The sequence below is a fragment of the Macaca mulatta genome, chromosome 9 (assembly GCF_049350105.2).
Source record: "Macaca mulatta isolate MMU2019108-1 chromosome 9, T2T-MMU8v2.0, whole genome shotgun sequence".
NCBI classification, from domain to species: Eukaryota; Metazoa; Chordata; class Mammalia; order Primates; family Cercopithecidae; genus Macaca; species Macaca mulatta.
The window spans coordinates 54,452,046-54,478,972 of record NC_133414.1 but is presented as its reverse complement, the minus strand read 5'-3'; the positions used below and the strand labels follow the sequence as shown (position 1 = coordinate 54,478,972).

Genomic DNA, 26,927 nt, shown 5'->3' with positions numbered 1-26,927 from the left:
CCCACTAAACACCTACTATGCACCAATTGTGTATTGCACACTGCATTAAGAGCTCCACAATCCATAAGACACAGCCCCTGATATAGTTTGGATATTTGTCCCTGCCCAAATCTCATGTTGAGATGTAATTTCCAGTATTGGAGGTGGGGCCTGGTGGGAGGTGACTGGATCATGATGGTAGATTTCTCATGAATAGTTTAACACCATGCCCTTGGTGCCATCCTTGTGATAGTGAGGAAGTTCTGAGATCTGGTTGTGTAAGTGTGTGGCACCTTCCCACGTTACCTCTCCTCTCTCTCTCTTGCTCTTGCTTTCACCATATGACGTGCCTGCTCCCCCGTTGCCTTCTGCTATGATTGTAAGCTTCCTGAGGCTTCCCTTGAAGCTGAGCAGATGCCAGCACCATGTTTCCTATAAAGCCTGCAGAACTGTGAGCCAATTAAACCCCCTTTCTTTATAAATTATCGAGTCTCTGGTAGTTCTTTACAGAAATGCAAGAATGGCCTAATATAGTCCCACTAAAGGAGTTCACAGTTTACTTGAGAAAACACACAAGTAAACAGATATAATATTACATGATAAGTACAATGGTGAAAAGGTGACCTGGAGATGCTACAAAACTTTGAAACTGAGAAACTAAAAAGAAACAGGCCTATATGTGTTGTAGTATAGCCAAAATAAGCAATGCATTGCCAAATGTATTATCAGTTAAGACTGGAAGTTTTGGATAACATACTTATGTCTGACTATCATGTGGCTGGATTTTTTTTTTTCCAGTTGAAAATACAGGGCTATAGCATACTCCTATACATGGGGATAAGGTCACCTCTGAAGATAATGGCTATTCCTATTAATACTATCAGTCATTCCAGCAAAAACTATCCTGCAGCAGAAAATGAACACTCAGAAGAAAGGTGTTACAGGCTGAATTATGTCCCCTCATGTATGTGACTGTATATGAAGACAGGGCCTTTAAGAGGTAATTAAGTTAAAATTACATCATTGGGATGGGCCCTAATCCAATATAACTGGTGTCCCTTAAGATGAGGCCATTAGGACACAGAAGACAGAATAGGGGGTGAACAGGTGAGGACACAGTGAGGAAGTCATCTGGAAATCAAGATGAGAGGCCTCAAAAGAAACCAGTCCATTGATATCAGACTTCTAGCCTAGAGAATTGAGAGAAAATACATTTCTGTTGTTTTGACCATCTGGTCTGCGGTATTGTATTATGATGTCCCTAAGAAGCTGATAGAGAAGGCTCCAGATTAGAATGAAGAAAAGTCACCTTCTCCTTCTGGAGCCAGGAGTTACTTTGACTTTCACTCTGAGCTCTTGAGATTTCTAAGGCATTTTCGGAAGAAGCTGGTAAACTAGGCCCAGCCACTGGAAGCAGGTCAGGGGTGAGGCGGAAAGTCCAAGTGGGGAAGGCAGGCCAAGCTGTGTCTTGGCTCGGGTCTGGGTTGTGACTTACTTCCTACACTGTACTTTTCTGTTATGGTCAGACTTTGAAAAAAATAATTATTAATATTATAACCTGACCTTTGGTTCTTTGGGGTGGTTTACCTCCTTTCATGGGAACAAGTAAAGAAGAAAAACTTCTGTGTACACTGGAGTTTCATTTTCATGAAGGAGGGTCATCAGGGAGCAGAGAGAAAGGGGATCAAACCTGAGCAACTGATACTGAGCACACGTGAGGCCCAAGGTGCACCTCTCAGGCAGGAATACCTTGGAGGGAGGGGGGCCTAATTTCAAGCAGGCTAGCAGATCTCCTTGAAAGTAAATTAAAGGTAATATTATTTTCTATGGCAGTTTAATAAATTCTGAAGGCATGAGGACATGAGAGACATATTTTGAGAGTCTATACAGAATTCGATTTGGGAAGATGAATATGGGTTGGATATTCAAACTGCTGGTAAAGGTGTCTGTGAGACATTTAGATGTTAAAATCTAAAATCGCTGATCTGGAGAAACAGTGTGGCTCACTCTGTCAGTCAGAGTGTTTCACACATAGAGGGCACCAGCCAAAATAGAACTAGAAAGAAACCAATACACACACAAGTTACTGTGTATATTTTTAAATATATAAAGGACTATATACCATATGTAAATATATGGTAAACATATAAGTAAATAAGAATTAAAATAGAGATGTTTACACACAAACTATGTGATGCTGTCTTATAGTCTGAGATGGTGTTTCTTCATGTAGGTGAGAGGCAACTTATGTATATATAACTAGAGATACTACACGTAATTACATATATGAACATGTATTTCTCCATATATATAAAGATAAATATTTATTTTAAAAAATTCCCAAATCTCACATAATCACACATAACCCCACAACGCAAATGCATTCCATGTTCCCTGGAGCATCTCACATAAACACACACACACAGACACACACACACACACACAGACACACACACACACACACACACACACACACACACACACACACACACACACACACACACACACACACACACACACACAGATGTACTGCCAAGTTCCCTGGAAGACACTGTGCTTTGCTGCCACCTTGTGGCAGCACAGGGATCAAACAAGACCACAGGAGTCTTTCTGCTAGTTTTATAAGACATTTTATAGTTGGCAAATAAATGGCCACTGGCCTTTAACCAGAACAAGCCCAGCGGCCATTGCCCTCTAGTAGAAAAGCTGCCCACACTTCCAGAACCTCTCAATGAGGCTAGGCGTCCATGTTTTGAGTATGTAAGGTGGATGCATCCAATGGTGTCCCACATCAGGTGGGTGAAAAAGAGGCTTTCCTGGGAGAAGAGAAAATGCTGGGTCTGAGATTTCAGAATGTGCTGGGGGCAGTGCAGTTGTAGTGGGTTATGGTGGTACAGGGCCAGAGGGGCAGCAGGAGGACCGCGCGGGGTGCCCCTGAGAGTTTCTGGATGCAGACTGAGAAAGTCTGTTAGGGCAGAGTCTAGTGGGTCTAGAGCACCCCTCGTGGCAGCCTGAGGAACACCTGGATGAAAGGCAGAAAGGCAACAGAAGAGCCATGTGCCTGAGACCTCACACCAGTGTGAGCAGCAGGGAAACGGGTCTGGCTTAACAAAACCCCTGGGCTGCAATGTAGGTGGTTGACGAGGAAGAACCGTTCAGTGGTAGAGTATTCAGCACTGCCTTCCCAGCTGGATGAATAATGCCTGTCCCAAAATTAGGGCCCAGCTTGTGGTTGAGGCGGTTCATTGTGGTGGATTCAAATGAACTTGCTCAAGTGGGGATGCTACCGACAACCCTCAGGCCTTGGGCTGGAAACACTGTTAGCTTTTTGTCTGGCTTGTGCTTGTCAAAACAAGGCTGGATAATGCATGGCTGCAAAGCCAAAAAAAAAAAATAGGTGATCTCTTCTGTTATTAGATGCTCAGGAAGACAGTGGCCAGGTGGAACTCGAATGGAAGAACACTTAATTTGATCAGGTATCGTAGGCTTTTGACGCTCCCATTCATGCCAACACAGCTAGCTGGTCAGCACTCTCTGTTGATGTCCACAAGTGTATGTGCAAGCTGGCCCAAACACCAAGGGAAATAATGTCTCTGATCTGACATCCAACGTGAAGCTGCATCTTCTCATGTGACCACAGGATCAACACTCAGTAGAGTCTCAGTGTTTTAACATCACTGATCTGCAGAAACAGTGCAGCCCAGCATGCTCATCTGAAGTGTTTCACACAGACAGGGCACCACCTAAGATATAACTAGAAATAAATATATTCACACACATAAATGTGTTTACATTTAAAGGTATAAGGAAGTATGTAACATGTAAAAACATGTGTATCAACATAGAAATATAGATGTGTAGACATAGATCTTTGCTGTACTCTCTGCCAGCCTACGTTGGTGTTCTTTCTTGCAGGTGATTAGAAAACATAAAATACACAGATTCTTATGAAGGAATAAATTTGAATATTTGGTCTAATTATATATATTTATACATAAATACATAGATTTAAAATAAATTTATAAATATAAATATATAAAAAATAAACATTACCCAAAACTCAATGAAAAACCCACACGTACTACAAACAGATGCATTTGCAGGTATATTGGGGCCATTGGGCCTCGGGGCCCTTCTTGCCACCTACTAGCAGCCTAGGGAACCCTAAAGCCACCAGGAGTCCTTTCCTGCCAGGTCCATGTCACTGGTCATGGATGGGAAACACCTGGCCATTGCCCTTTAACAAGAGCCAGTCCCAAGGCCATCACCCTCCATTGGGAAAAATGGCCAGTTTCCCAGAACTTGTGCATCAGGTTAGCTGGGCTTCTTTGGAACACTTCAGGTAGGGGCAATACAATTAGTTTGGTGAGTAGAGAAAAGGCTTTTCATGGAGAGAAACGAGGGTCTGAGCCCTCAGGATGCACTGGGAGCAGAGAAAGGCAGGTTCAGTAAGATGGCACAGGATGGAGGGACAGGCAGGCCAGAGTGAAACTGCACTGAGTGCCCTTGAGAGCATTTGGGGACCAAAAGCAGCAGCATGACTTCCCCCAAACACTGAAGGAAGCAATGGCCTTGACGCCCGAAGTCAAAAGCACAGCTGCATCTTCCCACTGGGCCAGAGAATCATCAGCACTGGGTAGGGTCTCAGCTTTGGAAATCACTGATCTGGAGGAACAGGGAGGGCCAGCCTGTTGGTCTGGAGTGTTTCACACATTCAGGATCTCAGCTAAGACACAGCGAGAAATAGACATATCCACATACAGAAACATGTGTTTGTTAAAGATGTAAGGGCATATTTAACATATGTGAATATACGTATCAGCATATAAATAAATTTTTATATATATATATTTATTTATACAGGAAACTGGGTAGGGCTTTCTACCTGTCCATGGTGGTGTTTCTCCACTCAGGCAAGAAGAAAATCTATCTGTCTATCTATCTATCCACACACACATAAATATATACATATTCATATAAATAAGTGAATGCAAATATTCTGTATAATCTGTATATATAGAAAAATATGTATGAACAAATACGTAAATATAGGTATATATGTGTAAGTCTCTACATACAAAATAAAGAAAACCCAAACAAGTTACCCCAAATCCACACAGATGCACTTGCATTTATACGAGAAGCCATTGGGCCCCCTTACCACAGACGGGCAGTGGAGTGAAACAAAAGGCCCAAAGGCTCCTTTCCTGCCAGTTCCGTGTGAACCTCCACAAATACAAATGACAAACCCCTGAACATGGCCCTTTGACCAGATCCCTCCCAAAGGCCATAATCTTCTAGTGGGAAAGCTGCCCACTTATCCAGAAGCTGTCAGTCAGGACAGGGGCTCCTCTTTTGATAGTTGAGGTGGGGACATAGAGAGGCATCCCGGTTTGGGTGGGTGGAGAAGAGGCTTTCCAGGAGGATGAAAACAGGCGAGGTCTGAACACACAGGAAGCACTGGGCACAGCAAGAGTCTGGGTCATGTAAGGGGGCTGCGGGTCCGAGGGTCAGCAAGGCCAGAACAGGATGGCTCTGAGTGCTCCTGAGAGCATTTGGGGACCAGGAAAGTGGCCCCCCATTTATTCTGAAGACTGCATAGACCTGTGTGAACCCGTTATGGCAGGCTCCAGCTGCATCTTGAGAAACCAGGGCAGACTCAGAGAACACTTGGATTAAAGACACCTGGGAGGGAGGCTGAGATGGGCAGATCACTTGAGGTCAGGAGTTCGAGACCAGCCTGGCCAACATGGGGAAACCCCATCTCTACTAAAAATACAAAAAAAAAAAAAAAAAAAAAAAAAAAGCAGGTGTGGTGGTGGGCACCTGTGATCCCAGCTACTAGGGAGGCTGAGGCAGGAAAATCGCTTGAACCCAGAAGGCTGAGGTTGCAGTGAACTAAGATCGCGCCACTGCACTCTGGCCTGGGTGACAACGAGACTCCATTTAAAATTAAAAAATAATAATAATAATAAAAAGACACCTGAGAACCCCCAGGCTTGAGGTTTCTTCCAAAACTTTGAGAATCATGGAAATGGGTCTGGCTTGACAAAGCTTTCTTGTCCACAGTGTAGATGGTAGATGAGGAAAACCAGGTTAGAGGCAGATGCTGGACATGGCCATCCCCAGGGGATGGATGATGCCTTTCAAAGAACTCGGCCCCAGCTTGTGGGTGAGGCAGGTGTGTTCCAGGAGGCTGAACTGCACGTGCAAAAGTCGAAAGTCCACCGGGATCCCTAAGGTTCCGGGCCTGGCATCTGGCCTTGGGACAGCAGCAGTGCTAGATTTCTGCACAGACTTTGGGTCGCCAAGTCTAGGCTGAAAACTGTATTGTCTTACGCCCAAAAGAAAGCCCTGTCTCTTCTGTCCTTTGAAGCTCAGGGAGGTAGTAACCAGATGGAACAGAGGTGCCTTTCCACTCTCCCAGGGGATAAACTGTCAGTGGGGCTCAGTGTGTGGAAACTGCTGCTCTGAAGAAATGGAGCAGTGAGGTCTGCTGGTCTGGAGTGCTTCACACACACAGGACACCAGTTGAGGCATAATTCGAACAAACACATACACAAATCCATGTCTATACTTTTAATATATGAAGAAATAGATAACATATATAAATATATGTATCAACATAAATAAATAAAAATTAAAACATAGATATTTATACATGAAACTTCTAAGAGCTCTTTGCCTTTGTGGTGGTGTGCCTCCAGGCAAGAACAAGAAAGCCTACACATGTAAATTAATACATAAAAAGATGTATTACTTAGTAAACATATATAATCACATAGATTTATTTATAAATATGCATGTATGTATGTACATATATTCAAATATGTATGTATGTACATATATTCAAATAGATATGTATGTATATTCATATATACATCATAAACCCTCAAGCATGTGGGTATATACACACATACACACGAATAAACTAAACATAACCCAAAAATCTCACACAAAGGCACACACACACCCCCACACAGATGCACGTACTTTTACACTCCTGGTCATTGGGCAATGCTGCCACCTACTGGAATGGAGCCAAAAAGCCACATTGCATGACCCCTTTGCAGATGGTAAACACTCAGCCATCCCTTTGAAGCAGGGCCAGTCCAAAGGCCATCATCCTCTGACTTAAAAGCTGTCCACATCGCCAGAACCTGTCAATCAGCATAGGTGCTCTTAGGTGGTTGCATTCAAGGGTGTCTTTCATGGCTGACTGAACTACAAAGGAGCAGGTGAAGCTTTCTCAGCACAGCTGCATCTTCCCAGTTCACCAGAGGAACCTCACTCAGTGGGGGCTCAGGGATTTGGAATCTCTGCTATTAGGAAACAGTGTGGGACACTCTGTAAGTCTGGAGCGTTTCACACATAGAAGACATAAGCAAAGATATAACTAGAAATAAATATACACACAAATATGAACATTTAAAATGTCTCATGAACTATGTGACATGTGAATATGTGCATCAACATAGAAATAATTTAAAACTGATATACAGATATTTCTACATACAATACCATAGTGCTTTTTACCAGACTGTGGTGCTGCTTCTCTATGCAAAAGAGTAAAAATCATCTACACACACACACACACACACACACACGGAAACTATAATATTGTACCCAAAATATACTTCTTTGGCATATTTTGAGATGACCCTTCAGAGGGCCTGCAATCAGAAGGAGCCCTGCAAAGTTGTCTTTTGCAGGTGAGATTCGCAACTTTGTAGAAAAGCTGCATTGATAGAGTCATAATTGAAGCTCTGAGGCCCTCCCTTGTCTGGATGTAAAAAACCGAGAGTCTGACACCTTTAAAGGTCTGAGAAAAAAAAATTACCAACTCTTTCTCTGAGGGCTACTACCGGTGACGATTCTTGTAAATAACAAGACCACGTTTCCTAGCCAGGCCTTTCTGTCTCCTCTGTTAACTGGTTTTGCCAGCATCCCCTGTTTTGCCACTATCCATGCCCCTATTCTTTGTGTTACCTTAAGATGTCATAAAACATCGACCCTTTGCTTCTGTCTGAATTCCTATATTCTGTATATTTCATGTGCACATATTCCAAATGTATATACATTTGCATGCTTTTTCTCTGAGTAATCTGCCTCTGGTCAAATGTTACTTTAGAGAAACTCAAGAGGGCAAAGGAGAAGTTTACCCTTGGCCTGTACAATATATCTATACCTCAATAAATAGAGATATCATATATACAGACACATGTATACAATATATGGGGATAAATAGGTAGACATATATAAATTTAAATATATGAAATAAACACAACCAGAAAATAAACACACACAAACACAAAAACAGATGCAAACACATTTACACTAGGGGCCACTGGGCCATCTTGCCACCTGCTAACGTAAAGGGAGCCACAAAGGTCACAGGAATATGTTTTGTTTTGTTTTGTGGGTTATTTTTATTTTTATTTTTTTGACACGTGGTCTCACTCTGCTACGCAGGCTGAGATGCAGTGGCATGATCTTGGCTCACTGCAACCTTTGCCTCACAGGTTCAAGCAATTCTCCTGCCTCACCTTCCCCAGCAGCTGGGATTACAGGCATGGGCCACCACACCCGGAAAATTTTTGGATTTTTAGTAGAAACGGGGTTTCTCCATGTTGGCCAGGTAGTCTCAAACTCCTAACCTCAGGTGATCTGCTCTCCTCGGCCTCTCAAAGTGCTGGGATTATAGGTGTGAGCCACCATGCCCAGCCCAACCACAGGAGTTTTACCCTGTCACTTCCATGTGACCCCACACTGATGGCAAACATCAGCTCACCACTTTAACCAGACCCAGCCCAGGTGCCGTCACCCTCCAGTGCAAAAGATGTCCACATTCCAAGAACCTGGCAGTCAGGATTGGTGCTCTCCTTTTGAACACCTTAAGAGCATATGTGGTGTCCCGTTTAAGTGGGTGGAGAAGAGCCTTCGTGCAGAAAAAAACAACGGCCAGGTCTGAGCCTTCAGCATGTGCTGGGGGCAGTGTGAGTGCATGAGAAGCATGATGGCAAAAGGCTGAAGGGACAGTGAGGCCAGGGAAGGTCTCTGCTGAGGACCATTGACAATTTTCAGGAATCAGGAAAATGGGTCAGACTCTGAAGGCTACTCAATTCTGAGGAAGTTTGTTCCAGCCAGTTTCATCTGGACTGAGAAAACTCTGCAGTTGTTCTTGAGGTACGTGAGGAGTCAGGTGCATGAGGTTTCTTTCGTAAAAATAAAACACATGGAAAACAGAGTTCTGGCTTTCTAGACTCCAAAATAGGTGGCAGGCAAAGAAAACCATGTCAGAAAAAAGGCTGTTGGACACTGCTGACTCAGTGAATGGATAGTGTCTGTCACCAAACTAAAACTTAGCTTGTGCAGTGATGTGATGCTGCCATATCAGATATGAACTGTACATGCACAAGCCAGGAAGCTACAGAGAGCCCCAAGGCCCTGGGCTAGGGATCTAGCCTTGACCTGAAACACTGCTAGCTTCCCAGCTGGCCTCTGCATCCCAAGGCCAGGCTGAAGTGCATGGACCTACAGAAAGCCCCATCTTTTCTATTTTTAAAATCTCATGGAGGTACCAACCAGATAAGACTTGAATGGAAAAATCACCCGATATTACCCAGTTCCATAGGCTTTTAGCATCTCCATTCATCCCGGAACATCCAGTCAGCTCTCTCTGCTGTGTCCTAGAGCACCAGGAAACGAATAAATAGTCCTAGAATGAGACACAAAGGATAAAGCCAAGTATTAGAGGTGAGTGGCAAGGCAGGCAGTGGCTCTTCTGCCTCATCCCCTCTGCATGAGCATTGTAGGGAGGAGGTCTGGGTGACAGGAATCATTTGAAGTCTCCTCCCTCCTCACTGGAGAGTCGTAAGACCTGAGGTCTACAAGGAACCTACCGTCCTTGCCTTTGTTGGGGGTTACTCAGCAGCCAACTGCCTATGCTCTGGGTCTTTAGTTCGGATTTTGATGATTCCTGGGGGTGCTATAGAGTCATCATGTGCCTTGACAGTAAGTGTGTGGGAGCTAGGTTTAGTCTGGCAGAAAGAGAAGTACAGGGACTCCTGAGGAGCAAAGCCTCTTCAGGAAAGAAGAGTTGAGCTCAGGCATCTCCTTCAGAAGTGCTGGCTCACTGCTACTTCTACACCTCACCGTACCGGGGGAGTCTTCTCTGAGGCTGCCCTGGGTCCTGTCTGCCTGGACACTCACCCTGCAGATAACTCTCTGCATTCAGCAGGGTCTGGCCCAGGCCTCTCCTGGGGACTGGAGACCACTCTGCTCTTCTCCAGACACTGCAGAATTCTGGGGAGGAGAGGAAGGTAGAATAAACACTTTCTTCCTGCTTCTCTAGGTTGCTGGGTCATCTCTCTCCCCCTTTTAGCTGCAGACTCACAGTCTACCCCCTTCTTCTTCTTTACAAGCCCCTTAGGTCCTCCAAGGACCAAAGTAAAAAAATGTTTTAAAAATGTGTAGGTTCATTCTACTTCCACGCTGCCATGTAACTTCCCTGAAGTGACACGCACAGGTTCTTCCATCGGCTTGTGAGGAAGTTTCATCTGCTTGTGGAAAATAAAAGACAAACAAGGAATACAATTCAATATTTTAAAAAATAATATTTAGGAAAATCAATCCTAAAGATATTGATTATAAAAACCCACTATTTTGGTATAAATTTGTCAACCTGAAATAATCAAAGGAAGAGAATCTCATTTCCAAGAGTGTACTCAAGTGAAAGCTGGGAAAACCCCTTCATCTTGGTAAGTGCAGGAGTGAGAGAAATAGAATGCATAAGTCATTTATTTATAGACAGCCATCCACTTCTTAGAATATGCTCACTGTATTCACACAACACTGTTTTTGAGGCCTACTAATAGTGCTTTGTTTATATGTATGTATGCATATATGTGCACAAATATCCATTTCCTATAAAATATATAGTTAATATAGCTATGTTACATCATGATGAAATTGTGTGTAATCACTATAATATAGAGAGAAAAATATATACATCTATAAATGTAAATGTATAAAATAAACACAACAAGAAAATAAGCACACACAAAAAACAGTTGCAAATACACTTATACTAGGGACCATTGGGCCCTCTTGCCACCTGCAAATACATTTATATGACATTGTGTGTAAAAGCTATGATATATATAGAGAAATATATACATATGTATGTATATAAATATAAATGTATACAAGAAACACAACCATATCTTATGCATAAAATCTCCAAGTAAAGGTTATCTAAATTTAGTATATATTTCAGTACAATAAACATTGCAAATAAGATCTTTGAAAACGTCCTCTGTGGCTTCTTGTCAGGGGAATATGCCCAGGATGTGATGACGGGACATAAAGTATATGCATAATTATTTTCACTAAGTATGAAGAAAATCACCAACTGGGTCTGCATCCTTGAGATAAAACATGAACACGTCCACATATATTTCTACTAAATTTGGCATAAGCCAAATTTCTAAAATTAATAAATTGATATAAAGTGTCCTTTTTTTTTGAGATGGAGTTTCACTCTTCTTGCCCAGGCTGGAGTGCAATGGTGCAATCTCTGCTCACTGCAACCTCTGCCTCCTGAGTTCAAGTCATTCTCCTACCTCAACCTCCGAACTAGCTGGGATTACAGGCGCCCACCATCAGGCCCAGCTAACTTTCTGTATTTTTAGTAGAGATGGGGTTTCACCATGTTGGCCAGGCTGGTCTTGAACTCCTGACCTCAGGTGATCCACCTACCTCGGCCTCCCAAAGTGCTGGGATTACAGGCGTGAGTCATCGCGCCTGGCGTAAAGTGCTCTTTTGTGCCATTTATCTGATCACTAATTTTTCCAAGTTTCCCTTCACATATTTTTAATCTATTAAAGTTTTTCCTACTTTGAATTACATTCATATGCTTCTCAGTGTTCTGTTGGATTTCACAAGTCTTTTCTTGTTAATGTAAAATATTTTCTTAAAAAGGAATCATTAGAATGAGTGTTCTGTGTGTCTAAAAATCCTAGTTTCTTCCGGATATTTATCCTCTCATTTTTTGTTAGTTACTAGAGCCCCACATATTCAGTTGATAACATCATCATCCATGTAAATACTACACTTCTTAGCTTCCCTTGCAGGACAATGTGCCCGTGGAACTAAAGCTGGGAAAGTGAGAGAGGCAGAATTGTTTGTCTGTGACTTATAGGGACTTTCCTTACTGGAGGAGTTCTTTTGTTATTTTTTTTTTTCCCTCTCTCTCTCCTTTTTCATGATTGCAGCTGGGGATGCAGTTGTGTTTCCTGGAGCTCCAGCAGCCATATGTGACTATGAGTAAGGGAGCTGTGCCCTGGGCAAAGTGCGGAGTTCTGGGGAGTGCGGAGTTCTGATGGCTTATGAAGCAGAGCCGCCACACCAAATCTGGATGGCCAAGCCTCTGTCTGATTTTACATCAGCAAAAAGTATGCTAATTTGTCTAAGGGATTGTTATTTGGGGGATTTTCTGTCACATTCAATTGAACCTTATTCTATGTAGTGGAGGCTGTACATAGATCTACTCCATAAACACAGATTATAGAGAAGAATCATGAATGACACAGGCAATGTGGCTTTACCATCATGAATTGGTCAAGATTATTCCATTTTCACTTCTGGGTACCTTGAATGTAGTGTTTGACACGTGTTTCTTTTTCTTTTATCACAAGTTTAGCTCATTTAATGACTGTTGGGCTAACCATGGCACATTCTTCTTCTGCATGCACCGTACCCTACATCCAGGTTCATGTCACTGTGTGATATCAGTGTCATTGTGACAGCTATAAGAGGATACAGGAGCAACAGTGCAACAAAGTCACCTCTTGGCTGATGTGAGTATTCCCTTAGGTTTAAGTGAACAGGAAAATGGGAGCTCAAAAACAGTCTGTCAAATGAGGTCGCAGAAACTATGTGCAAATTTAATTTAAAATGCTGAGCTCTGTCCTCAGTTGCACGTGCCTCTGCACAACAGGTGTCTATTCGGGAAGGGCAGTGTGGTTCTTCTCACATATTTTCCCTTTGTTTTCTCCCAGGCTTCGTGTGAAAGCAGAAGACCCATGAGAGAGCATCTGGAGACTGGCCCTACACTGCTTTTCTCCACAGGAATGTCACCTGGGCATTGCAGCCACGTGTCCCAGGTGTCACTGAGGAGGGCTGCGTTCCCATCTTCAGTGAGGCAGAGCTGAGAGAAAGCAGGCGGGGTTCACAGTTGCCTCACCTACTTGTTTAAGCAATACATTAACAGTTCAAACTAAAAGAAATCTGAGATCTTATTGAAGCATTTAGAACAACATATAAAGCGCAGATCACTTTTAAATATTTGAGAATGCACACAAACCACATGAAGCTACTTTTGTTAACAGTATATGTTCACAGGATCTTACTGTGTTACCCAGGCAGAAGTGCTGTGGTACAATCATAGCTCATTGCAGCCTGGAACTCCTGGGCTCAAGCAGTCCTCCCAAGTAGCTGAGACTGCAAGGACACGCCACCACATCTGACTATTTACCTATTTAATTTTTGTAGAGACAGAGTCTTACATGTTGCCCATGCTTTCTGGAACTCCTAGTCTAAAACAACCCTCCTGCCTCAGGCTCTCAAAGTGCTGGATTACAGGACTGAGCCATGGTGCTCTGCTAGCATTTTTTTTTTTAAAGCAATCACCATTTGGATTCTTAGTTTTCTTAACTTTTAGGTTTCTAACAGTTCAATACACATTCAAGTGCTCCTTGGAATATTTTTTTCTGGTTTAACTACTGGTTTAGGCAATGTCTATGGCTTATTTTAGTGCTAGTCTGTATCCATTTGGTTAGAGTACGTATGAGTAAAGCCAAGGTCATTCAATGACTTCACTCCAATACGTTTTCTGTAATCTCTAATTCTAAAATTGCCTAATGATTTTGGGGGAAAAAAGTGCTTTTGGGACAAATACTTCAGAGTCCCTACTCTGCTAATGCAGAGTCAGTCTTAATTAATAGTAAAAATGACATCGTTTTGCTTTATTCAATGAGATTAACTGAGCAAACATTTATTGAGCAGCAATTCTGGACAAGACATTAAGAAACATACAAAATGGGCCAGGCTTGGCGGCTCACACCTGTAATCCCAGCACTTTGGGAGGCCAAGGTGGGCAAATCACGAGATCAGGAGATGGAGACGATCCTGGCCAACATGATGATGAAACACCGTCTCTACTAAAATACAGAAAATTAGCCGGGTGTGGTAGTGGGCGCCTGTAGTCACAGCTACTCTGAAGGCTGAGGCAGGGGAATTGCTTGAACCCAGGAAGCAGAGATTGCAGTGAGCCCAGATCGCGCCACTGCACTCCAGCCTGGCGATAGAAGGAGACTCTGTCTCAAAAACAAACAAATAAAAAAGAAACATACAAAATGATAATAAATTGTATTGACATTAGGAAGCTTAAGGGAAATATGACATATTAATAAATTACTACAAATTAAGGCATAATATAATAATGGAAGAGAATAAAGTATTTTATTAAACATGTTCTACCACCCACAATTCCAAATGTGCAGCTTCACTCAGGGGAAGTAAGTTTCTAGGCCAGCAGCTAAGGATGCATTTAGTTTATTTTCAGCCTCTCAAAATGCAGTTCTGTAATCAGAATACAAAAACAACCAACAACAACACTAGCCCAAACTTCATTACATTTCAGGTAATACTAAAAGTCATACAATGCTTATAACATAAAACTTTGTTGTGGAGAGTGTATTCAATAAACCTTATGTGTAAAGCAGTAAGAGCTCTTTGCCTACAAAACATAAAAAGTAATTACAATTAATACTCTTCAATATATCTAAGATGCATTGCTATCGTTCACTGACTTGCTCAATTGATCCTCTCTCAGTCAACTCACGGCTCTTCCTTACCACTAAGCGGCAGTAAAGGCTAAATAATGATGCAAATCTACTAAAGCATTCCCGATCCAAGTGAAGTTTTCCCATTATTTACACTTAATGAACAAATACATAAATAAAGGTGAGATGGGATTTTAAACTTCCACATTTAAAAAAAAAGGAGAGTGGAGGGAAAAGTGGGGAGGGGAGAAATAAAGACACGTGAATAAAACGTTTGCTTTACCATTTATCTTTCAAAATGACATGGAATGCCAATTTCAAGATCATTTAATCTTTAAAAAAAAAAAACAAAAAACAAAAAACACTGCAATCTGAATACCGTCCTTACAAACCTGCCAATCGCTGGTTCACTGTAGTAGGTCTCCCATGTTGCTTATATTGTCACTGAATTACACTTGACCCTTTCATAGGATTACCCTCCACCCTGTGGGTCTTCACTAACTAGGACCCCATCTGCCTGCATGCCGTGCTCACCACTTTCCTTGCCATCTATTAGCTCCTTCTTTAGTATTTGATCTTCAGGTCCCCACTTCCCCTTATAGCTCTTTCTAGCACTCTGGTTTTCTCTGTTCCTTGAGCCGACCGTATCCCAGATCAGCTCTCAGAGATGAAAATGGGGGACTTCAGGAGGGAGAAATCAAAGGAAAGCTGTTATTATAACCCTTCCTATCTTATTTTCCTATAAATTTCTCCCTTTCTGTCTACAGTTTCATTTTGCACCAAATTTCCAGAAATGTAATTATTGTGTAAGCTGTGGGAAGACTGCACTTTGTTTGGTTTAGAAATATTTGTTTTGAGTCTTTCCACCAGTTTGGAAATTCATGCTGCAGATGGCGATGCTGCTATTGACATGTGGGTTGCAAAAGCAACCCACTCATATTTGTTTAAATGTATACTTGTTATTCAGCACCATTCCACATATAAAAAGTATCTATTTTATTACGTGACTTTGTGTAGCAGTGTTAGCGTATGTACATATGCGAACATACACTATTTTATGTACTTTCCTTTTCCTTTTCATTGCCTTCAGGATATTATAGTGATTTTTTGAAATTACATTATGGGTATGTTATAGCATAGATGATGTTCACTTCAGGTGGGAAAGGACACATTACAAAATATGGGCTATGAAAAGGGGCACAGACGTCTGTAATCCTCTTACTTTGGGAGTCTGACGTAGGTGGATCAGGAGTTTGAGACCAGGAGGTCAGGAATTTGAGACCAGCCTGGCAAACATGGTGAAACCCCGTCTCTACTAAAAATACAAAAATTACCCTTTATTGACAGCTCCTCAAGAAGCCGGAACTCCTCAAGATATGTCCTTAGCTCTCTATACGTCCAGTGATGCTGGTACAGGGCCTGGCACATACCCTTGCCAACTAACTCCTTTTGCAATGGATGTGATGTGGATTTCAATAGAGGCCACTCAGTGAAATGCACAATTCACTAGGTGATTCAGTTACTGTAATTACTCTCCAAGTCAACCCTTTCACAAACAATCATGATAGAATTATGAATGAATAATGGAATTAGTATGATTTTACTTGTGTATCTACCACAGAGTTCAGTTAAATTAGCTTTTCTAAAAAGTGATTTACAATCTCTAAAAAGAATCTAAAAGGCATCAAATGTCCCATTTATCACAGAAAAATCTCTTTAATAAAGAAACCTTCAAGCTCCACATTCCAAGGGTTGTTCTTTGATCTGCCAGTTTACTGGTAGTTGGAAACATTGCCAATAGAAGGAAATTGCTTTTCCAAGGGGGAAAACAAGAATAGTTCTGAACAGAATTTATTTGAAAAAAAAAGGTATTTATTTTGAAGCAAGAAAATAACTCCTTGTTTTTGATATTGCAGTTTCTGGCCTAAATGAATTGCAAAAATTCAGACAATGACAAGCTATTTTAATGACATTATCAAGTCACACTCCATAAAAATGGATCTTGAGAGTAAATCCAATCAACTCTCCTAGCAAAGCCATCCTCAAAATATTCTTGAAATTGTAATTTTATATGCAAATCCATTGTTTTTAATTTTTAAGAAAAAGAAATTCCGTAGTGCCCATGCCTATTTGGAGTTACTCCAAGGGGGGTAGAAAAAGGGAGGTAAATTTGTTTACAATTTATGTCAGGCACAGTGCTAAACACTCTAGTACACATAATTTTAATCCCCAAAGCTGCCTTTCATGGGAGGTACTATTATGTGATTTAAAGAAAAATAGATGAAGTGATGAGGAATTGGGGAGATTAGGAAACTAGTCTGACAGCAAAATTGGGTTTGAGTCCCCATACTGTCTGTCTCTAAACCTTATTACCTTTCTGTTAGACCAGGGGAGCTCTTGAACAGCTCTGAATTCAGCTTTAGGCCTGCTCTAGTCATTTCGGTCTCTCCCCACCATTTTTTTTTTTTTAAGTGTCTCACTCTGTTGCCCAGACTGGAGTGTAATGGCACAATCACAGCTCACTGCAGCCTCTACCTCCTGGGTTCAGGGGATCCTCCCACCTCAGTCTCTTGAGAAACTGGGACCATAGGTGCTAACCACCACACCCAGATACTTTTTTTGTATTTTCCATAGAGACGGGGTCTCACTGTGTTGCCAGGGCTGGTCTCAAACTTCTGAGCTCAGGCAATCTGCCTACCTCTGCCTCCCAAAGTGCTGGGATTACAGGTGTTAGTCACGGCACCCAGCAGGCCAGATCTCATTTTAAGAAAGGAGAATTTAACCTGAATTGATATTCCTTGTTACCTTTAGTCGTTCATGAACTCCTCTGATCCAGCTTCTGTGCCAATACTTTCTTAAAATGGTTGTCATCCAAAGGAACGAGGCTGTTCTTCATCTTTACCTTTCTTGGCCTCTGCTTTACAATTTAATAATATTGACCACTCTTGCTTTGTAAAAGAATCCCCCTGCCTCTTGACTTCAGGGATACTACACTATTCCTGGTCTTCACATTTATTTTTTCATGATGCATCTGTTTCTTTTTCTGCCCGTTTTGCCCTCTCCAACTGCCTCCCTGGGTACCTTTCGTGGAGCTGAGAGCCTGACTCTCTGGAATCCATGCTGACTTCCTCTAAGAAAGCATCCTTTCTCTTGCTGGAAGGAAGGCTCTTTGCTGCGTCCTCTCTATTCAAGGAGTTGTCTTCCCACTGGAACTCCATTCTATTCTCTGCCCACTGCAGTCTCATTTGTCTGTCTTGCTCTCACCAAAACCACACTGCTATTTTTCTGGTCTCCCAGCCTTAGCCCTTTTCATAGTAAAAGCATAAGCATATCTTAAGTACTCAAATGGGTATTCCCTCCACAAATTTTCCTTCCTTTTCTTTTAAAACAATTTTCTCTTAAGTTTATGACAGTCCTAGAACTTAAGTTTCTCTTGCACCTCTCTTGTCATCTCCACCATGGCTGCACCCCTGATCCGGGTCTAAGAGTGGCCTCCTCACCTAGGAGTGACCTCTCCCTGGAGCCCTCCCAGCCTCCTCTCCTTCTAGTTCCCACACTGCTGATTTCAGATTAGTCTTCTCTAGCTACTGCTCTCATCACATCACTCATTGGAAAACCTTCAACAACTCCTTATTTTCAGTCACACAAAGTCTAAAGTCATTAGTTTGACTTTCAGGAACCTTTGTAATCTCAGTATTTCTCTACTTATGCCATCTTATTTCTTGCTACTCTTTAGCACTATTCTGCTTCAATTCAGCCAGCCTCTTTACTTTTTTTTTTTTTTTTTTTTTGAGACGGAGTCTCGCTCTGTCGCCCAGCCTGGAGTGCAGTGGCCGGATCTCAGCTCACTGCAAGCACCGCCTCCCGGGTTTACGCCATTCTCCTGCCTCAGCCTCCCGAGTAGCTGGGACTACAGGCGCCCGCCACCTCGCCCGGCTAGTTTTTTGTATTTTTTTTTTAGTAGCGACGGGGTTTCACCGGGTTTGCCAGGGTGGTCTCGATCTCCTGACCTCGTGATCCGCCCGTCTTGGCCTCCCAAAGTGCTGGGATTACAGGCCTCTTTACTCTTTCGAGAACACGCACATATCAAGTTCAGTGCCTTTTTGAAAATGTTCACCTTGCTTGAATTCTCTCCTGACTTGAGTAAGCTTTCCCTCACTCTATCATGTCTTTCTTGATCATGCCAGAGTTTCATGAACTTTCTTTCCTTTTAAGCTTGCACATTGCTTCAAGCCTACATCAAATGCATTCCTTAGCAATTAAATGCTTACTATCCTGAACTGCACATTCTTAATTTGCATGTGTCATCCCATAATTTTCCAATCAGACTTAAGCTCCTCATAAATGGAAATCTTGTCAGACTTTTTCTCCTGAGAGTGCAGTAGTAAATGTTGATTGATGCTACTTAACTTGCAATCTGAACCCATATAACCTGATAGGTATAATAACTTAATATTAAAGAGTCTTAACAATTGAACAGAAGTTTCTTGATTTACGTTTTTAGTTTTATTTTTATTTTTTGAGACGGAGTCTTGCTCCGTCACCCAGGCTGGAGTACAGTGGCAAGCTATCAGCTCACTGCAACCTCTGCCTCCCGAGCTCAAGGGATTCTCCTGACTTAGCCTCCCTAGTAGCTAGGATTATGGGTGCCCACCACCGCACCCAGCTAATTTTTTTTTGTATTTTTAGTAGAGACGGGGTTTCACCATATTGGCCAGGCTGGTCTTGAACTCCTGGCCTCAAGTGACTCGCCCACCTTGGCCTCCCAAAATGTGGGGATTACAGGCATAAGCCATCGCGCCCAGCCTTAATTTACTTTTAATGTGATTTCAGGACCATTTTGCTATCTAAACATAATATGATAAGCAAATCTATAAGCCTAAGAAATAGACAAATTAAGAGGTGATTATTTGTGTCACTGACATTGTTTATTTTAGGATTTGCCAAAGTTCCTTTGAGTATCTCTTTCCAGAAAATTGACCTTCCCATAGATCGTCTCTTGCAAGACATTGATGAATAGGAGATTTTAATGCTAATGTTAGAAGCCAGTCACACAAAATATTTGAGTCACCCATATTAAAGATTAATTTGATATGAAGGTAGGGCATCTATAATATTAAATGTTGCATCATTGAAGAATAGGTCATTTAAAAAAGCAGTAGTACCTGTACTCACAATTTTCAGAACTTCCTGTAATGATATAAACTGGAATACACTATATTAGAGTCTGGGATGAGTAGACTCAGTTAAAAAATAAAACAGCCTTACCTTTACATGATCATAAAGGCATCTTTGCCGAGTACTTGCTGCCTCCAGAGCAAACGTATTGAAGGTGAGGTGAATTAGTTTGTTTACAGGTAGAATTATGATCCATACACAGTTTAAATTCTTGTCATATATTCCATTCGAATCAGAATCAGGAAAGGCAAAGATATTATTCGACCTGTCAGATAACCACCACATCCTTGCTGAGGCCCTGCATTAAAACAAAGACACATCACTATGCAGACCAAACAGAACAGACCTTACATTGCACATGGAGGGTTTTTAAAAGAACATAGTTTCCATTTTCTGTCACACTCTGAGAACATGATCAGATCATTCTCTCCTGGGCTCCCTCCTTTCCTCCCTCTCTCTCTCCCTTCTTTTGGTCCTTCCTCCCCCCAACCCCGCTATCCGTCCCTCCCTCCCTCTATCCCTCCCTCCCTCGCTCTTTGCTTTGAGAGCAGAGTCTTCAGTTCTCCTTCTTACTCATAGAGTTGCTGAGTGGGAAAACACATGGGGTTCTATATATGTTTTTGGAACTGCTGATGTGATTTATTGAAGATTTTCCTAGCCTTGAAAAATCCAATTTTATACAAAATCAAGTATTTTGCATAATAAAACTGGTGGAAAATGTTCATATGTTTTACTTTTATATTCCGCTTTTATGAACACTGTCAAACTGAAAACTGAATTTATGAAGAATTTACCCAACACACCAAGAAAATTGCTGCCAACAAATCTTTTATTTACATAGTGTGATTGAAAGAGGCTGAGTGGCATTTAACACTGCAGTCCTGTTTATATTCAGCCGCATTCTATATTTAACTTTTTCTTTTCCAAAACATGAGAAGTTAAAGAAAAAAATCTTTATGGAAGAAAAGGCCTTCTTTGAGATCAAAATTTTATAATTCAGAATAAAAATACAAAGGAGAGATAAATAATTATCTCAAGATAATTAAATGGTCTACCATAAAAACATACAAAAAACAATTCTCAGAACATAGGATTTCGTTTTGTCTACTCCATGGCCTAAGCAGATAGCTCAGAAATGATTTGAGAAGAGCTTAAAGGGATGAACAATTTATTGACAATTTTATAAGAAATGGTGAGGATAAAATAAGCTCAAAATAGCCCTAGTAGGAATAAGAATTAAATAGGTACTGAAAGTAATGTCTGTAAACCTTTCATTCTACACAAATACAGGTCATTGCTAGTTCCAAAGTTAAACTTCACTGGGATTGGCCTTCAGTTTTCTTATTTTTAATATTATTTCTTAATATTTTTCTTATTCCAGTTTTTGCTCACAGTCAAAGCACTGCTTTCAACATCAGGGAGTGCTAAGATTTTGTACTTGGACCCTGGCATGAAACATAAACAATGGTGGCTCTCCTCAACTCTGACTGTAAATCCAATGGATAGCAAATGGCCAGGATGATTTTTGTTACAGGTACATTACTTAGTAGGTCAGGCTTGCCCTGTCCATAGCTTCTAAGTCAGGCGAAACCATAGAGTATTTGCACATTTCCCAAAGTTGAAATGCTTCCAAAGGCCCAGTCCGTGATAGATTTATTCACAGATGGCATCTAGGACAAAATTATTCTGAAATGTAAGCAATACACAGTGATGAACCACATGTTGCTAATGATTCTGCTCATCTGAAATAGGCCTGCAAACTAAAGAGAGAGTTGGAATTTGTGAAGTTTGAATAGCTTTGATTTCAGTGTGAACTGATTGTTACTTAAGGAAACCACTTAAACTTATTGGCATTCATAGTACAGAAGAACAATGACTGAGGGTATGAATGGATTGGTAAATTTATTTATTACATATTGTTTTAATATTCAAGGAAGTATATTTAGTATATTTAGTATTTAAGTAGAAAAAGATCAATGATAGTCCATCAGTAGTGATAAGGCATAGATAAACAATGATGACACAATTTAGAAAATGATAGGTTCAGTAAAAGAGGCAGAAAACTCTTATAGCTTTAGAAAAAGGTGAAGATTACTTTGGGTTACGAGGATCTCGACTGTTCCAAGGAGGAGGTAACTTGGATCTGGGTCTTGAAGCATAAATAGAATAAAACCATGTAAAAATGGAACTGGTATTGGCAATTCCAGCCTAAAGGAATCTCATGATCCAAGTTTAAATGGGCAAGAATTTACATTGTATGTATGGGCAAGCGTAACTCTGAGAAAACAATAGGACACCTGAAGGAGAATAATGACAACTAGGTTTGGGAAAACAGGATGAGGTCTTCTATAGAGGGCCTCAAATGCCGGATTATATAGAGTTTGGCTGTTAGACTATGTTGTGTGGCTAATGGGATCCATTTGAAAGATTTTTAATCAGAGAAGTGGTAGAATCAGGATGTACTTGCTAATCAAGTCTGACCTAAAAATTTATCCAGAACCAGCATTTTACATGTAAGGGAATGGGACTGAAGGAGATGAGACCAGGTAAAAGGACATTGCTGTGGCAAGGGCTGCAAGTAGGAGCGCTGAAGAGTTGGAGGTAGGTAGACAGGAAAATGGTATTACTGGGCATTATTCTAATAATACATCAGCTTCAAAAACTAAATGCTATTTTATCACTACCTGTTTATTAATTGTTACTAATTTCATAATGGCAAAATGGCAATTGTACTTGGGCACAGTGAATGCCATTACACACACTTATTATGTAGTACTACTACTATGACTAATGCCATAAGGCACACACCCTCATTCCAGGGAACCCCAGAACAAGAATCACTGATGTGTTTGCCATGGATTGAGTGGTAGATTGACTGATCCTTCCCTCCTTCCTTCCTTCCTTCCTTCCTTCTTTCCTTCCTTCTTTCCTTCCTTCTTTCCTTCCTTCCTTCCTTGCTTCCTTCTTTCCTTCCTTCCTTCCTTCCTCCCTTCCTCCCTTCCTCCCTCACTCCTTCTTTCTTCATTTCCTTTCCTTTCCTTTCCTCTCTTTCTCCCTCTCTTTCTCTCTCTTTCTTTCTTTTCCTTCCTTCCTTCTTTCTCTTTCTTTTTTCTTTTCTTTCTTTTCTTCTTTCCTTTCTTTCTTTCTTTCTTTTTCCTTCCTTTCTTTCTCTCTTTCTTCCTTTCTCTCCTTCTTTCTTTCTTAATTTCTTTCTTGCTTTCTTGCTTTCTCTCTCTCTCTTTCTTTCTTTTTTTCTTTCTTCTTTTTTTTCCTTTCTTTCTTTCTTTCTTTCTTCTAGATGAGGACTTTCTATGTTTTTCAGACTGTTCTCGTATTCTTGGGGTCAAGGAATCCTTCCACCTCAGCCTCTTGAGTAGCTGGGATTACAGGTGCATGCCACCATGCCCAGCTTAATTGGCTGATTTTTAATTCTTCAGTCCCTCTGTCTTCAGTCTCTCTCTTTGCACTGCACTAAAATGGATACAGTATATTTTTCTGTGCACTTGATGTTAGGCTTTGGCTGTACGACTTGCTTTAGACAGTGAGTATTAGTGGTCATGAAGCATGCAGAGGCCTTAAACGTGCTTATGTTTTGTTCTTGTTTTTATTTTTGTCTAGAACTTTGTGCTCCCATGATCTGCTAAGATATCATGCCCTGAGTAACCGCTGGTTCAAAGAAAAAGTGGATTCATGTGGAGCAGACTTGAACCCAGACTCAACTTTACAGCCAATTACAGCCAACCTGCAGCCTGGAACCATGGCAGGCAAGCTAGTCTGTGGACCCATAAGTGATAAAAACAAATGTTCATTATAAGACACTGAATTTTGGATGGTTTGTTATGCAGCATTGTCATGGTAATAGCAGACTAATACACACACTAATATTAATAGCTGGTTTGAGCTATGAAATTATAATAGAGCTTATTGCTCAGTTCATAAAATATACACACAGAATAAAGAAAATGGAGAAAAATTATCTTCAGATAATCCTGGCCAAAACAGTCAAATATTTGAAGTGAATATCATATTACATGAGTGAACAGGTATTTGTGTAGTGCAGGAAATAGCAATTGCTCTAATTCCTCCACTTTAGTGCTTAAACATAGCACAACTGCTCTATGTAAAATGAAATGTAAGTGTATATGTCTAAATGTAAGGATCAATATTAACAAAAGAAGGGTTCTTTCCCAAAAGTAGCTATTGCCACCTTACTCTTTCTGTGTTTCAATGGTAGAGGAATATAAACAAGGGCGACTTCTGTGACTCTGAAATGAAGTCCTATGCATTAGAAGGTCATATATATTTACTATACTGATATTTTGAAATTGCCTTTCTTTAATGTATAAGCCATCTTAACCTTGGTATGTTTAGCATCATCAATTCATCATTTCCTCATTACTACACATTTTTGAACCCACCAGACGGCTCTCATCCATCAGCACCTGCCTCATCAGGCAGGTGTGTCAGTCACTCTCTGATGATACACCCTGTGTCCAAGAACAAACGTCACTCTAACTTTCTTTCCTAAATTGGAAATATCTCTGTCACACAAAAGAGCCATTTCTTCAGAGAAAATAAATGTTTTGGCTAAAGAAATATTGGAAGTATAACCCCATAATAAGCAGTGAGATCCAGGTCTAAATCTACTTAATTAAAAGTCAGTAACCGAATCCTGAAGTATTACCTTCCAATGACTAAACCTCAGAGTGAAGCTCAAGCCAGGATCAATCTGATAAGGGAACAAATAGTTACATTCTCTAGGGTAAAACATATTGAAGGCTTCCATGGAATTAGATACATTTTTAAATTGTTATTTGGAAAACTGACATTTTTGTGGCTCACATTCCATGTGGCTGACATTTTATTGAGGTTGTCTAGATAGCATCTCTGCCTGTCTCTGGACGAACACTGCTGAGAAGGTGCACAGCAAGCTGTACAGGCAGATACTTACTGCCTTGACAGGCACTTTCCTATTTCCAGCAAGCCATCTGTGGCTTTAGGCTGCAGGTGAAGGAGGTTTTACTGGAAACTACAGGAAGCAGAATCCAAAGGTATTTAAAGCTGGTGCCTTAGGGAAATGCGAGCACACCTAGACAGCCTCGTTTCTATCACACAGGGATTCAGGGCTAGAACAGCATTATCCTTTTTTGGAATCAGCCTTACTGTGGTTTTTAAAGCTGCAGATACACAATTGCCCCAAAGCAGTGTATTCATGTAAAAACATTCAACTAGGTTTCAGATGATCCTGTTTTGTCTTTTTTTTCTAAAAGTAAAGAGTGTTTATTATTTTACTCCCTAACCTCTGGTTATGTATAATATTTATGTTACACAGGAAACATAAGTATAATATTTACATTATACAGGAAAAATTAGTAGTTTTTGTAATGAGATTTTTAATTGTTTTGTTTGTTTTTAGTAGCTTCCCTCAATTTGACTCACTTTAGTTATCCTAATTTGAAACCTAGCCTAAATTAAAATGTGTTTTTAGTTTGGTAATATTTAGGAACATAAAACTAAAAGAATGGTAATTTACTAAAAGAAAGTTAATTTCAGCAAGCTAATTAGTAGCTATAGTTAATAGAAAAAGAGCAATACCGTACAAAGAACTTAGAAGAAGAAAAGTTTTATCATTATCCTTTAATTTATCTTGCATTTTTTAGATATCACTGAAAATGCTCTATGTATACATCATTAGTCCCAGGGCATTTTATGAGAATCATTCTTTCCAACTTGGAAATTTAAAAAATAATTTACTAAGCAAAATGATATGATCATGTCAGTTGATGCTGAAAAAGGATTTGACAAAATCCAATGCACAATCATGATAAAAACTCTTGGCAAACTAGGAATAGAAGAGAAATTTCTTGACTTGATAAAAACTACCTGCAAAAATCTACAGCTAACAGCATACTTAATGGTGAAATACTAAATGCTTTCTCCCTATGATCCGGAACAAGGCAATGATATTTATTTCACACCCCTCTAACTCAACATAGTATTAGAATTCTTACCAGAATAAAGCAAGGAAAAATATAGAGAGAGACCGGAAAGGAAGAAATAAAATGCCACTTTTGCAAGTTTAACTGTTATCTGTAGAAAATCCTAAGAAAGATAGAAAAATATTCTTAGAACGAATATGTGAGTTCAGCAAGAACTCAGGATAAAGGAACAATACACAAAAATCAATCAAATTTTAATATACTAACCGTTAACATGTAGAGACCAAAATTAAAAACAACACCATTTATAATCATTCCAAAAAATGAAATATTTAGGTATATACTTAATGAAGCATATACAGGCTTATGTGATGAAAATTACAAAATAATGAAATAAATAAAAGAAGGCCTAAATAAGTCTAGATACATACATGCTCATGGACTGGAAAACTCAACATAGTAAAGACATCAATTTTCCCCAAATTGATACATAGATTTAATGCAATTCCTATACAAATCTTAGCAAGGTTTTTCTGCAAACATAGCTTAATTTATTTTTATTTTTTATTTTTTAGGATAGGGTCTTGTTCTGTCACCCAGGCTGGAATGCAGTGGTGTGATCACAGTTCACTGCAACTTTGAACTCCTGGACTCAAGGGATCCTCTTGCCTCAGTCTCCCAGTTAACTAGGACCACAGGCGAGTGCCACCATGCCCAGCTAATTTTGTTATTTTTGGTGAAGACAGAGTCTTGCTATATTGCCCAAGCTAGTCTCAAACTCCTGGTGTCAAGGGATCCTCCCACCTTGACCTCCCAAAGCTCTGGGATTACAGGCATGAGACACTGCACCCAGCCTTTATTTTAAAGTTTGTATGGAAAGGCACAGGCCTTCAAATAGCTGAAACAATCTTCACAAAGAAAAATTAAGTGGGAGGAATCGCTCCACCTGAAATTGAGGCTTACCATGTAGCTATAGCAATCAAGA

The 26,927-nt window shown here is 40.6% G+C and overlaps 1 long non-coding RNA gene across 1 annotated transcript in view; it reads right to left on the bottom strand.

Moving 5' to 3' along the window:
- Positions 1 to 6,573: 6,573 nt before the first annotated feature.
- LOC144331110 (uncharacterized) overlaps positions 6,574 to 26,927 on the bottom strand; it is a 31,186-nt gene continuing 10,832 nt past the window's right edge. The window contains exons 2-5 of the long non-coding RNA XR_013398025.1: positions 20,094 to 20,301; positions 10,192 to 10,284; positions 9,592 to 9,697; positions 6,574 to 7,301 (exon numbers count right to left, since the gene is read on the bottom strand). This is a non-coding gene — a long non-coding RNA (uncharacterized LOC144331110). The remainder of the gene's footprint in view (positions 7,302 to 9,591; positions 9,698 to 10,191; positions 10,285 to 20,093; positions 20,302 to 26,927) is intronic.